General features: G+C 38.5%; 1 pseudogene across 1 annotated transcript in view; it reads left to right on the top strand.

Annotated features, from left to right (window-relative positions):
* The window catches only part of LOC145553239 (uncharacterized), a 10,057-nt pseudogene extending 1,262 nt beyond the window's left edge, over positions 1-8,795 (top strand). The window contains exons 3-4 of the transcript XR_014089543.1: positions 6,908-7,277; positions 7,386-8,795. The product of XR_014089543.1 is annotated as an uncharacterized LOC145553239 (transcript). The remainder of the gene's footprint in view (positions 1-6,907; positions 7,278-7,385) is intronic.
* The last annotated feature ends 4,628 nt before the right edge of the window (positions 8,796-13,423 follow it).

Raw genomic sequence — 13,423 nt, 5'->3', positions numbered from 1 at the left:
CTTCTTTCGCTGAGATAAAGCTTTTTTGGCTTCTAGGCTTCTTATATCTTAAACATGAATTTAGACTGTTTCCAGTTTGAAACCTCCTGATCTATTGCTTCTTAGCATTTTGGAGCTGTCCATCATCTAATATGCTGAAAATTTAATGTAGAGCTACGAAATCAGAGATAGTCCATTTTTCACTTCTTTCGCTGAGATAAAGCTTTTTTGGCTTCTAGGCTTCTTATATCTTAAAACATGATATTTAGACCTGTTTCCAGTTTGAAACCTCCTGATCTATTGCTTCTTAGCATTTTGGAGCTGTCCATCATCTAATATGGCTGAAAATTTAATGTAGAGCTACGAAATCAGAGATAGTCCATTTTTCACTTCTTTCGCTGAGATAAAGCTTTTTTGGCTTCTCGGCTTCTTATATCTTAAACATGAGATTTAGACCTGTTTCCAGTTTGAAACCTCCTGATCTATTGCTTCTTAGCATTTTGGAGCTGTCCATCATCTAATATGCCTGAAAATTTAATGTAGAGCTACGAAATCAGAGATAGTCCATTTTTCACTTCTTTCGCTGAGATAAAGCTTTTTTGGCTTCTAGGCTTCTTATATCTTAAAACATGATATTTAGACCTGTTTCCAGTTTGAAACCTCCTGATCTATTGCTTCTTAGCATTTTGGAGCTGTCCATCATCTAATATGCCTGAAAATTTAATGTAGAGCTACGAAATCAGAGATAGTCCATTTTTCACTTCTTTCGCTGAGATAAAGCTTTTTTGGCTTCTAGGCTTCTTATATCTTAAAACATGATATTTAGACCTGTTTCCAGTTTGAAACCTCCTGATCTATTGCTTCTTAGCATTTTGGAGCTGTCCATCATCTAATATGCCTGAAAATTTAATGTAGAGCTACGAAATCAGAGATAGTCCATTTTTCACTTCTTTCGCTGAGATAAAGCTTTTTTGGCTTCTAGGCTTCTTATATCTTAAAACATGATATTTAGACCTGTTTCCAGTTTGAAACTGCCAGATCTATTGCTTCTTAGCATTTTGGAGCTGTCCATCATCTAATATGGTTGAAAATATAATGTAGAGCTACGAAATCAGAGATAGTCCATTTTTCACTTCTTTCGCTGAGATAAAGCTTTTTTGGCTTCTAGGCTTCTAATATCTTAAAACATGATATTTAGACCTGTTTCAGTTTGACACCTCCTGATCTATTGCTTCTTAGCATTTTGGAGCTGTCCATCATCTAATATGCCTGAAAATTTAATGTAGAGCTACGAAATCAGAGATAGTCCATTTTTCACTTCTTTCGCTGAGATAAAGCTTTTTTGGCTTCTAGGCTTCTTATATCTTAAACATGAGATTTTAACTTGTTTCCAGTTTGAAACTCCGATCTATTGCTTCTTAGCATTTTGGAGCTGTCCATCATCTAATATGCTGAAAATTTAATGTAGAGCTACGATATCAGAGATAGTCCATTTTTCACTTCTTTCGCTGAGATAAAGCTTTTTTGGCTTCTAGGCTTCTTATATCTTAAACATGAGATTTAGACCTGTTTCCAGTTTGAAACCTCCTGATCTATTGCTTCTTAGCATTTTGGAGCTGTCCATCATCTAATATGGCTGAAATTTAATGTAGAGCTACGAAATCAGAGATAGTCCATTTTTCACTTCTTTCGCTGAGATAAAGCTTTTTTGGCTTCTAGGCTTCTTATATCTTAAAACATGATATTTAGAACTGTTTCCAGTTTGAAACCTCCTGATCTATTGCTTCTTAGCATTTTGGAGCTGTCCATCATCTAATATGCCTGAAAATTTAATGTAGAGCTACGAAATCAGAGATAGTCCATTTTTCACTTCTTTCGCTGAGATAAAGCTTTTTTGGCTTCTAGGCTTCTTATATCTTAAAACATGATATTTAGACCTGTTTCCAGTTTGAAACCTCCTGATCTATTGCTTCTTAGCATTTTGGAGCTGTCCATCATCTAATATGCCTGAAAATTTAATGTAGAGCTACGAAATCAGAGATAGTCAGTTTTTCACTTCTTTCGCTGAGATAAAGCTTTTTTGGCTTCTAGCTTCTTATATCTTAAACATGATATTTAGACCTGTTTCCAGTTTGAAACCTCCTGATCTATTGCTTCTTAGCATTTTGGAGCTGTCCATCATCTAATATGCCTGAAAATTTAATGTAGAGCTACGAAATCAGAGATAGTCCATTTTTCACTTCTTTCGCTGAGATAAAGCTTTTTTGGCTTCTAGGCTTCTTATATCTTAAAACATGATATTTAGACCTGTTTCCAGTTTGAAACCTCCTGATCTATTGCTTCTTAGCATTTTGGAGCTGTCCATCATCTAATATGCCTGAAAATTTAATGTAGAGCTACGAAATCAGAGATAGTCCATTTTTCACTTCTTTCGCTGAGATAAAGCTTTTTTGGCTTCTAGGCTTCTTATATCTTAAAACATGATATTTAGACTGTTTCCAGTTTGAAACTGCCAGATCTTTTGCTTCTTAGCATTTTGGAGCTGTCCATCATCTAATATGGTTGAAAATTTAATGTAGAGCTACGAAATCAGAGATAGTCCATTTTTCACTTCTTTCGCTGAGATAAAGCTTTTTTGGCTTCTAGGCTTCTTATATCTTAAAACATGATATTTAGACTTTTCCAGTTTGAAACCTCCTGATCTATTGCTTCTTAGCATTTTGGAGCTGTCCATCATCTAATATGCCTGAAAATTTAATGTAGAGCTACGAAATCAGAGATAGTCCATTTTTCACTTCTTTCGCTGAGATAAAGCTTTTTTGGCTTCTCGGCTTCTTATATCTTCAACATGAGATTTAAACTTGTTTCCATTTTGAAACTGCCAGATCTATTGCTTCTTAGCATTTTGGAGCTGTCCATCATCTAATATGCCTGAAAATTTAATGTAGAGCTACGAAATCAGAGATAGTCCATTTTTCACTTCTTTCGCTGAGATAAAGCTTTTTTGGCTTCTAGGCTTCTTATATCTTAAAACATGATATTTAGACTGTTTCCAGTTTGAAACCTCCTGATCTATTGCTTCTTAGCATTTTGGAGCTGTCCATCATCTAATATGCCTGAAAATTTAATGTAGAGCTACGAAATCAGAGATAGTCCATTTTTCACTTCTTTCGCTGAGATAAAGCTTTTTTGGCTTCTAGGCTTCTTATATCTTAAAAAATGATATTTAGACTTGTTTCCAGTTTGAAACTGCCAGATCTTTTGCTTCTTAGCATTTTGGAGCTGTCCATCATCTAATATGCCTGAAAATTTAAATTAGAGCTACGAAATCAGAGATAGTCCATTTTTCACTTCTTTCGCTGAGATAAAGCTTTTTTGGCTTCTAGGCTTCTTATATCTTAAACATGATATTTAGACCTTTTTCCAGTTTGAAACCTCCTGATCTATTGCTTCTTAGCATTTTGGAGCTGTCCATCATCTAATATGCCTGAAAATTTAATGTAGAGCTACGAAATCAGAGATAGTCCATTTTTCACTTCTTTCGCTGAGATAAAGCTTTTTTGGCTTCTAGGCTTCTTATATCTTAAAACATGATATTTAGACTTGTTTCCAGTTTGAAACTGCCAGATCTTTTGCTTCTTAGCATTTTGGAGCTGTCCATCATCTAATATGCCTGAAAATTTAAATTAGAGCTACGAAATCAGAGATAGTCCATTTTTCACTTCTTTCGCTGAGATAAAGCTTTTTTGGCTTCTAAGGCTTCTTATATCTTAAAACATGATATTTAGACCTGTTTCCAGTTTGAAACCTCCTGATCTATTGCTTCTTAGCATTTTGGAGCTGTCCATCATCTAATATGCCTGAAAATTTAAATTAGAGCTACGAAATCAGAGATAGTCCATTTTTCACTTCTTTCGCTGAGATAAAGCTTTTTTGGCTTCTAGGCTTCTTATATCTTAAAACATGATATTTAGACTTGTTTCCAGTTTGAAACTGCCAGATCTTTTGCTTCTTAGCATTTTGGAGCTGTCCATCATCTAATATGGTTGAAAATTTAATGTAGAGCCACGAAATCAGAGATAGTCCATTTTTCACTTCTTTCGCTGAGATAAAGCTTTTTTGGCTTCTTGCCTTCTTATATCCTAAACATGATATTTAGACCTTTTCATTTGAAACCTCCTGATCTATTGCTTCTTAGCATTTTGGAGCTGTCCATCATCTAATATGCCTGAAAATTTAATGTAGAGCTACGAAATCAGAGATAGTCCATTTTTCACTTCTTTCGCTGAGATAAAGCTTTTTTGGCTTCTAGGCTTCTTATATCTTAAAACATGATATTTAGACCTGTTTCCAGTTTGAAACCTCCTGATCTATTGCTTCTTAGCATTTTGGAGCTGTCCATCATCTAATATGGTTGAAAATTTAATGTAGAGCTACGAAATCAGAGATAGTCCATTTTTCACTTCTTTCGCTGAGATAAAGCTTTTTTGGCTTCTAGGCTTCTTATATCTTAAAACATGATATTTAGACCTGTTTCCAGTTTGAAACCTCCTGATCTATTGCTTCTTAGCATTTTGGAGCTGTCCATCATCTAATATGCCTGAAAATTTAATGTAGAGCTACGAAATCAGAGATAGTCCATTTTTCACTTCTTTCGCTGAGATAAAGCTTTTTTGGCTTCTTGCCTTCTTATATCTTCAACAATGAGATTTAGACCTGTTTCCAGTTTGAAACCTCCTGATCTATTGCTTCTTAGCATTTTGGAGCTGTCCATCATCTAATATGGTGAAAATTTAATGTAGAGCTACGAAATCAGAGATAGTCCATTTTTCACTTCTTTCGCTGAGATAAAGCTTTTTTGGCTTCTAGGCTTCTTATATCTTAAAACATGATATTTAGACCTGTTTCCAGTTTGAAACCTCCTGATCTATTGCTTCTTAGCATTTTGGAGCTGTCCATCATCTAATATGCCTGAAAATTTAAATGTAGAGCTACGAAATCAGAGATAGTCCATTTTTCACTTCTTTCGCTGAGATAAAGCTTTTTTGGCTTCTAGGCTTCTTATATCTTAAAACATGATATTTAGACCTGTTTCCAGTTTGAAACCTCCTGATCTATTGCTTCTTAGCATTTTGGAGCTGTCCATCATCTAATATGCCTGAAAATTTAATGTAGAGCTACGAAATCAGAGATAGTCCATTTTTCACTTCTTTCGCTGAGATAAAGCTTTTTTGGCTTCTTGCCTTCTTATATCCTAAAACATGATATTTAGACCTGTTTTCATTTTGAAACCTCCTGATCTATTGCTTCTTAGCATTTTGGAGCTGTCCATCATCTAATATGCCTGAAAATTTAATGTAGAGCTACGAAATCAGAGATAGTCCATTTTTCACTTCTTTCGCTGAGATAAAGCTTTTTTGGCTTCTTGCCTTCTTATATCTTCAACAATGATATTTAGACCTGTTTCCAGTTTGAAACCTCCTTGTCTATTGCTTCTTAGCATTTTGGAGCTGTCCATCATCTAATATGCCTGAAAATTTAAATTAGAGCTACGAAATCAGAGATAGTCCATTTTTCACTTCTTTCGCTGAGATAAAGCTTTTTTGGCTTCTTGCCTTCTTATATCTTCAACAATGAGATTTAGACCTGTTTCCAGTTTGAAACCTCCTGATCTATTGCTTCTTAGCATTTTGGAGCTGTCCATCATCTAATATGGTTGAAAATTTAATGTAGAGCTACGAAATCAGAGATAGTCCATTTTTCACTTCTTTCGCTGAGATAAAGCTTTTTTGGCTTCTAGGCTTCTTATATCTTAAAACATGATATTTAGACCTGTTTCCAGTTTGAAACCTCCTGATCTATTGCTTCTTAGCATTTTGGAGCTGTCCATCATCTAATATGCCTGAAAATTTAATGTAGAGCTACGAAATCAGAGATAGTCCATTTTTCACTTCTTTCGCTGAGATAAAGCTTTTTTGGCTTCTTGCCTTCTTATATCTTCAACAATGATATTTAGACCTGTTTCCAGTTTGAAACCTCCTTGTCTATTGCTTCTTAGCATTTTGGAGCTGTCCATCATCTAATATGCCTGAAAATTTAATGTAGAGCTACGAAATCAGAGATAGTCCATTTTTCACTTCTTTCGCTGAGATAAAGCTTTTTTGGCTTCTTGCCTTCTTATATCTTCAACAATGAGATTTAGACCTGTTTCCAGTTTGAAACCTCCTGATCTATTGCTTCTTAGCATTTTGGAGCTGTCCATCATCTAATATGGTTGAAAATTTAATGTAGAGCTACGAAATCAGAGATAGTCCATTTTTCACTTCTTTCGCTGAGATAAAGCTTTTTTGGCTTCTAGGCTTCTTATATCTTAAAACATGATATTTAGACCTGTTTCCAGTTTGAAACCTCCTGATCTATTGCTTCTTAGCATTTTGGAGCTGTCCATCATCTAATATGCCTGAAAATTTAATGTAGAGCTACGAAATCAGAGATAGTCCATTTTTCACTTCTTTCGCTGAGATAAAGCTTTTTTGGCTTCTAGGCTTCTTATATCTTAAAACATGAGATTTAAACTTGTTTCCAGTTTGAAACCTCCTGATCTATTGCTTCTTAGCATTTTGGAGCTGTCCATCATCTAATATGGTTGAAAATTTAACCCTCCTGTTGTCTTCGGGTCAAAATGACCCGCCACTGTGTTAACAAAATCCCCTAAATGTTATTTTTTTAACTTGAGATTTTAAGACTTTTCCTAGATTGGCCCATACAATAAAAAAAGTTAAATGTTGTTTTTATTCACATTTCCATGTAAGCTGTACAAAAAAAGGTTCAAAGATGGTCTTCGGGTCAAAATGACCCGTGAGGCAAATAGAGTTGAAATCAAGGTCACAGAGTTATTTACAAACCACAAAATGTAACAAAGTTTTAGTTGTGTCTCAGATCAATCAGTAGCAGAAGTAAACAAGGCAAATCAGGTGGTGTTCTCGCAGACTTCAGAAGAACACCTGTTATTTCAAGAGGTTATAAAGGTGTATACAGGTCCCGAGGTGAGGCTGCAGCTAGTCTATGGGATGCAGAGAGTGGAAGGCCAATTTTCCGAGCCACAATGCCACTCAAACTCTTTCACACCTACTCAAGACTGATACGATTTGATGACCGTGAATCAAGACCAGCAAGACGTGTGACAGACAAACTTGCAGCCATAAGAGAGGTATGGGACAAGTGGGTGGAGCGGTTGCCCTACCTCTACAATCCAGGGCCTGATGTAACAGTGGATGAGCAACTGGTTCCATTTAGAGGTAATCTGTTTTCATATTTGTAATAAAAGCGATTTTCACTATTGATTTCTTTGACTGTTTTCTGTGACACTGATACTAATCACTGATGCTAATGTCTTTTGTCCAAAGGTCATTGTCCTTTCCGGCAGTATCTGCCCAGCAAGCCAGCAAAATATGGGATCAAGTCATGGGTGGGTTGTGATGCCAAATCAAGCTATGCTTGGAAAATGCAAGTCTATACTGGGAAGTCAACCAGTGGATGCCCAGAGAAGAACCAGGGGATGCGAGTTGTGCTTGATGTGACAGAGGGACTGAGGGGTCACAATGTGACATGTGACAATTTCTTCACCTCTTATGAACTCGGACAGCAGCTCCTGAAGAGGAAGATCACCATGGTTGGTACAGTTTGAAACTACAAGCCTGAGCTCCCACCTGCACTGCTTGCGTCAAAGGAGAGAGAGGTCTTCTCCTCAAAGTTTGCCTTCACGCCCACCACCACTCTAGTTTCCTACCTCCCAAAGAAAAACAAGAATGTAGTTCTTCTGAGCACACTGCACAAAGACGACGACATTAGTGATCGTGAGGACAGGAAGCCAATCATCATCCTGGAATACAACCGCAACAAAGGATGTGTGGACAACCTAGACAAGGTGATTGGAACATATAGCTGCAGAAGAATGACCGCCCGCTGGCCCCTGGTCATCTTCCACAACATCATTGATGTGTCCTCCTACAATGCCTTTGTGATTTGGAGAGACATCAACCCAACCTGGAACACTCTCCTGGAAGAGGAGGGTGTTCCTGGAGCAGCTAGGAAAGGCACTTGTAACTCCACTCATTGAAAGAAGGAAGCATGTCCCCCGCACAGAAGCCTCAGCAGCAGTTGTGAAAGCTATTCAGAGTGCAGCAGCTCCTGATCAACCTGAGGATCCATCTACCACAGCCACTTCCCCAGCTAAGCCAAGTAAGAGGAAGAGATGTCAGTTCTGCCCTCAAAAGAAGGACTGTAAAACACATACTGTGTGCTGCAGGTGTAAGAAATATATCTGCAAAGGCTGTGCACTTGCATACTGCCCTACATGTGCTAATTAATTGAATGGGTTATGTTATTTTTCATATTTTTGTATTGTACATTCTCTTAAATTGTTCACTGGAGAAAAGTAAAAGAAAATGAGTCACTGAGATGAATAAAAATGCATTCAAAACTCCTTTTTGCACATTGTTTTATTTTCTTAAGCTATAGAAATTCAAGTGGAGAGGGAAAACTCAAGTATTCACACATTTTGTGGTGAATGACAATATACAAGATGAAATTTGGTGTTTAAAATTCAATTAAGCTGCTTATATTGGGGGTTTAGTGAAGACGGGTCATTTTGACCCGGAGGACACAAGGTGTATACAGAAAATGAGGACGACATGAGGGTTAAAACAGTCAGATATACTGCTTCTCGGCTTTTCGGAGCTGTCCAACATCTAACTAAACTGAAAATTAACTGTGGAGCGTAGTAAACACAAGAAGTCCATTTTTGAATTCTTTCGCTGGGATAAAGCGATTTTGGCTTCAACTCTATTGAATCATAAGAATTAGACCTGATTCCAGTTTAAAACAGTCAGATATACTGCTTCTCAGAATTTTGGAGCTGTCCAACATCTAACTAAATCGAAGAGTAACAGTGGAACTTCGTAAATACAAAAAGTCAATTTTTGACTTCTTTCGCTGAGATTAAGCGATTTTGGCTTTAAATCTATTGAAACAAAAGAATCAGACCTAATTCCAGTTTTAAACAGCCAGATATACGGCTTATCAGCATTTCGAAGCTTTCCAACATCTAACTAAACTGAAAATTAATTGTGGAGTTTAGTAAACCTGAGAAGTCAATTTATTAATTCTCTCGCTGAGATAAAGCGATTTTGACTTCAACTCAATTGAAACAAAAGAATTAGTCCTGATTCCAGTTTAAATCAACCATATATACTGCTTCTCAGCATTTCGAAGCTGTCCAACATCTAACTAAACTGAAAATTAACTGTGGAGCGTAGTAAACACAAGAAGTCTATTTTTGACTTCTTTCGCTGAGATAAAGCGATTTTGGCTTCAACTCTATTGAATCATAAGAATTAGACCTGATTCCAGTTTAAAACAGTCAGATATACTGCTTCTCAGCATTTTGGAGCTGTCCAACATCTAACTAAACCGAAAATTAACTGTTGACCTTCGTAAATACAAAACGTCCATTTTTAACTTATTTCGCTGAGATAAAGCGATTTTGGTTTCAACTCTATTGAATCATCAGAATTAGACCTGATTCCAGTTTAAAACAGTCAGATATACTACTTCTCAGCATTTCGGAGCTGTCCAACATCCAACTAAACTGAAAATTAACTGTGGAGTTTAGTAAACTCAAGAAGTCCATTTTTGACTTCTTTCGCTGAGATAAAGCGATTTTGCCATCATCTCTTTTTAAACATAAGAATTAGACCTCATTCCAGTTTAAAACAGTCAGATATACTGCTTCTCGACGTTTCAGAGTTGTCCAACATCTAACTAAACTGAAGATTAACTGTGGAGCATAGTAAACCCAAGCAGTCCATTTATTACATCTTTCACTGAGAAAAAGCGATTTTGCCTTCAACTCTTTTGAAACATAAGAATTAGACCTGATTCCAGTTTAAAACAGTCAGATATACTGCTTCTCGGCTTTTCGGAGCTGTTCCACATCTAACTAAACTGAAAATTAACTGTGGAGCATAGTAAACCCAAGAAGTCCATTTATTAGTTCTTTCACTGACATAAAGCGATTTTGGCTTCAACTCTATCAAAACATAAGAATTAGACCTGATTCCAGTTTAAAACAACCAGATATACTGATTATCAGCATTTTGAAGCTTTCCAGAATCTAACTGAACTTAAAAAAACTGTGGAGTTTAGTAAACACAAGAAGTCCATATTTTTCTTCTTTCCCTGGGATGAAGCGATTTTGGCTTAAACTCTATTGAAACAAAAGAATTAGACCTGATTCCAGATTAAAACAGACAGAAATACTGCTTCTCAGCATTTCAGAGCTGTCCAACACCTAACTAAATGAAAAATTAACAGTGGAACTTCGTAAACCCAAGAAGTCCATTTTTGACGTCTTTTGATCAGATAAAGCAATTTTGGCTTCAACTCTATTGAAACATAAGAATTAGACCTGATTCCAGTTTAAAACAGTCAGATATACTGCTTCTCAGCATTTTGGAGCTGTCCAACATCTAACTAAACCGAAAATTAACTGTGGAACTTCGTAAATACAAAAAGTCCATTTTTAACTTATTTCGCTGAGATAAAGCGATTTTGGTTTCAACTCTATTGAAACAAAATAATTAATCCTGATTCCAGTTTAAATCAGCCAGATATACTGCTTCTCAGCATTTCGGAGCTGTCCAACATCTAACTAAGCTGAAAATTAACTGTGGAGCGTGTCTGTTACTCCCCAATAGCAAGTCCCGCCCACTCCTCACAACTTCTTTGGACTCACTACTGCCCAGTTCTCTGTCTAACAGGTCCGGAAAACCCCCAGAAACTCGAGTCTTACCCTAGAGATAGTTTGGGGAGAATTATCTGTTTAAACTGGGGTCGGAAAGGACTCGTCTAGCTCTGACTACCTTCGATCCAGAAGTTATGACCCTTTATAGTTGAAGAGCAATCCGCTGAGTAGCCCTCACAGCGGCATAACCCCTACAACCACTCCTGTTAACGGTAGCTCCTCTCCTAAAATAACGGCACTTGTTAACGGCTAGATTAAGTTTAGTGACTTAGATTCAAGTCCCAGGGTCATTATTTCAACACTCACCAGAGGAAAACACAAAGCCACCCTGTCTCTAGAATCATGTGTTAACTTTACTATATTTAGGAGAACCAACAATAATTAACACTGACACAATTAAACTCACTGTTCACAATTCTCGTTAGAATTTTAGAATACAATTTTATTAAGCAAGCTTTAGCAGGGGCATATGACAACAGATTATATTCCCAAGAGTTATAAAAGAAGCAAAAATGTAATGAAATCAACTAGGATTAATCACCTCCTTTCCTTGTTCTCATTCCTAACCTGTTTCACTAAATTCAATGAGCGAGGCTTAGGGGGAAGCTGGTCAACTAATACCCGATGGTTCTTGGTCTCGGCAGCTATAATCTTTAGATGTCCTTGGTCAGAGTCTTTGTCCAGCCGGAGCAAAGTCCTCTTTACTGAAGAGAAGCGGAGAGAAGACTCACGCTTTCCTTTGAACGTTATCTTTAAAAGACCTCCGTCCCTTTTCCAAGTCGGCTGCGGTGATTTGGAGAGCGTTGGGTAGATGCAGAGGAGTTGGTCGAATCTGGAACCAGGGGTGTTGGCGGGTGGATCTCGTCCCTTTTAGGCGGCGTGAAGTCGTGGAGTAAGTTCCCTCGGTCCCGGGTGTAGTCCTCCGCTGGTCTTTTGCCTGCTTCCCTTGTTGACTCCTCTTCTGCGCCGGGGACGAAGAACACTCTTTTTCCCTCGTACATCAGTATTTATGCACTGTGTTTTCATGGAACCCGCCCATCGCATTATGTCATTACCTGATGTCATGCAAGGCAGGGCTGCCTGCGGAAAGCACCGGGTTCTTACTGAAGCTTCTAATGACTCATTCCTGCCTCCTCGCTTCATCGGGGCATTTCCCTTTTTTCCGTTGACCATCTGTTTCTAATTCTGCCCCACCCTTGCTTCTCGCTCAGTCCAAACATGTTCAGACATGTTCAATGCAAACATGTTCAGACATGTTCAATGCTGAAGAAACATGTTCAAACATGTTCAATGCTTTACTTTGTCATCATTTTACCTCAGTATGTTCCTTCCTCACTCATTATCATTATTCCTTAATAATCAATGAGTATTATACAACAATCAAGTTGTTTAAACCTCAATTTCCATAAAGCATTATTACCTTCAACTGATTAAAAGTACAGAGCATACATTATAACATTCTCTGATTAAAAGTACAGAATATATGTTTTGATCATACATTACAGACATTTCTTCATTGGCATGTGTATTATCACCTTATAATCACTTATCACTTATAATCATCATTTAATCATTATACAGGGTATACTGTTATTCCTCAGGCCTTTATTCCGTTTTTCTGCGTGCACCTGGACAGATCTCACATACTCATACCAGATTTCACGACACCCCCTCCGTGAGATCGGACGGGGCTTCGCAGAAAAACCTAAATTCCGACTACCAAAAGTCCAATTCATCACCACCATGGAGAGTTAAAATGTCTCTTTCGTAGCAGGTCACAGGAGAAGATGAAGGCGTCCAAGTGTCCACAATCTCGTATTCCGTTAGGTGGGAAGGTGGAGAAGACCAGATGTCGGTGTCTAGCCCCACGTCCACAGTAGACCCAGACGGCCCAAAGGGGTCGTGACGCTCCAACTGAGGTGGTGAGGTCGGAGAAAGCACTTCGGCCGCCAAATCCTGCGGCGGGGCCGCTGGAAAGCTGCAACTTTCCTCGAGCTCCTTCAGCAGGTTCTCGAAGTCCATAGCAAACGAAGGAGACTGCGCCTGGCAGATGCAGGCGACAGAGGAGCTGGCGATGCTACTTTGGTCTTGGGGTGATGGGACGGGTATGTCGTCGGTCTGGCATGCTTGCTGAGATGAACTGAGGGGCTCAGTTTGAGTACTCTGTACGTGAGTTGCAATGCTGGTCTGGCACCCGACGTCAATGTACGTATCAGGAGACGCCGGACAAACAGGTGGACGGGGGTCACCCACCGCCACCACTCTTCCGTCCAAAAGGTGCAGGGTGGGTAGGCATTGCCGAGTGATCTGATTCTCCCACAGCTTCTGGACTATGGGTATTATCCGGTCGTTCCCCCAGTACGACGTTCGCAGAGTGTCGTCGCCTTCACCCAATGCAGAGGTCCACACGACTTTATGTACTCGTTCCAGGGATCGAGATGCAGAAGCCGAGACGTACGGCAGGTCCCGTTGCTCATTGAGGCAGAGGATCGCCGTAACGTTATCAAGGTGCACGCAAGCGTTACACCAACGGGTAGACGATGCTACCCACATGAATCCCAAGGATTCTACGGACGCTCCGCATCCCACACAGCAATTCGGAGCCTAGGAGAAACAGCAACCCAGGTAACTTACATGATT

The sequence above is a fragment of the Poecilia reticulata genome, chromosome 10 (assembly GCF_904066995.2).
Source record: "Poecilia reticulata chromosome 10, P_reticulata-male-v2, whole genome shotgun sequence".
Classification (NCBI taxonomy): domain Eukaryota; kingdom Metazoa; phylum Chordata; class Actinopteri; order Cyprinodontiformes; family Poeciliidae; genus Poecilia; species Poecilia reticulata.
Note: the sequence above shows the minus strand (reverse complement) of the source record. Positions and strands in the feature narration are given on the sequence as shown.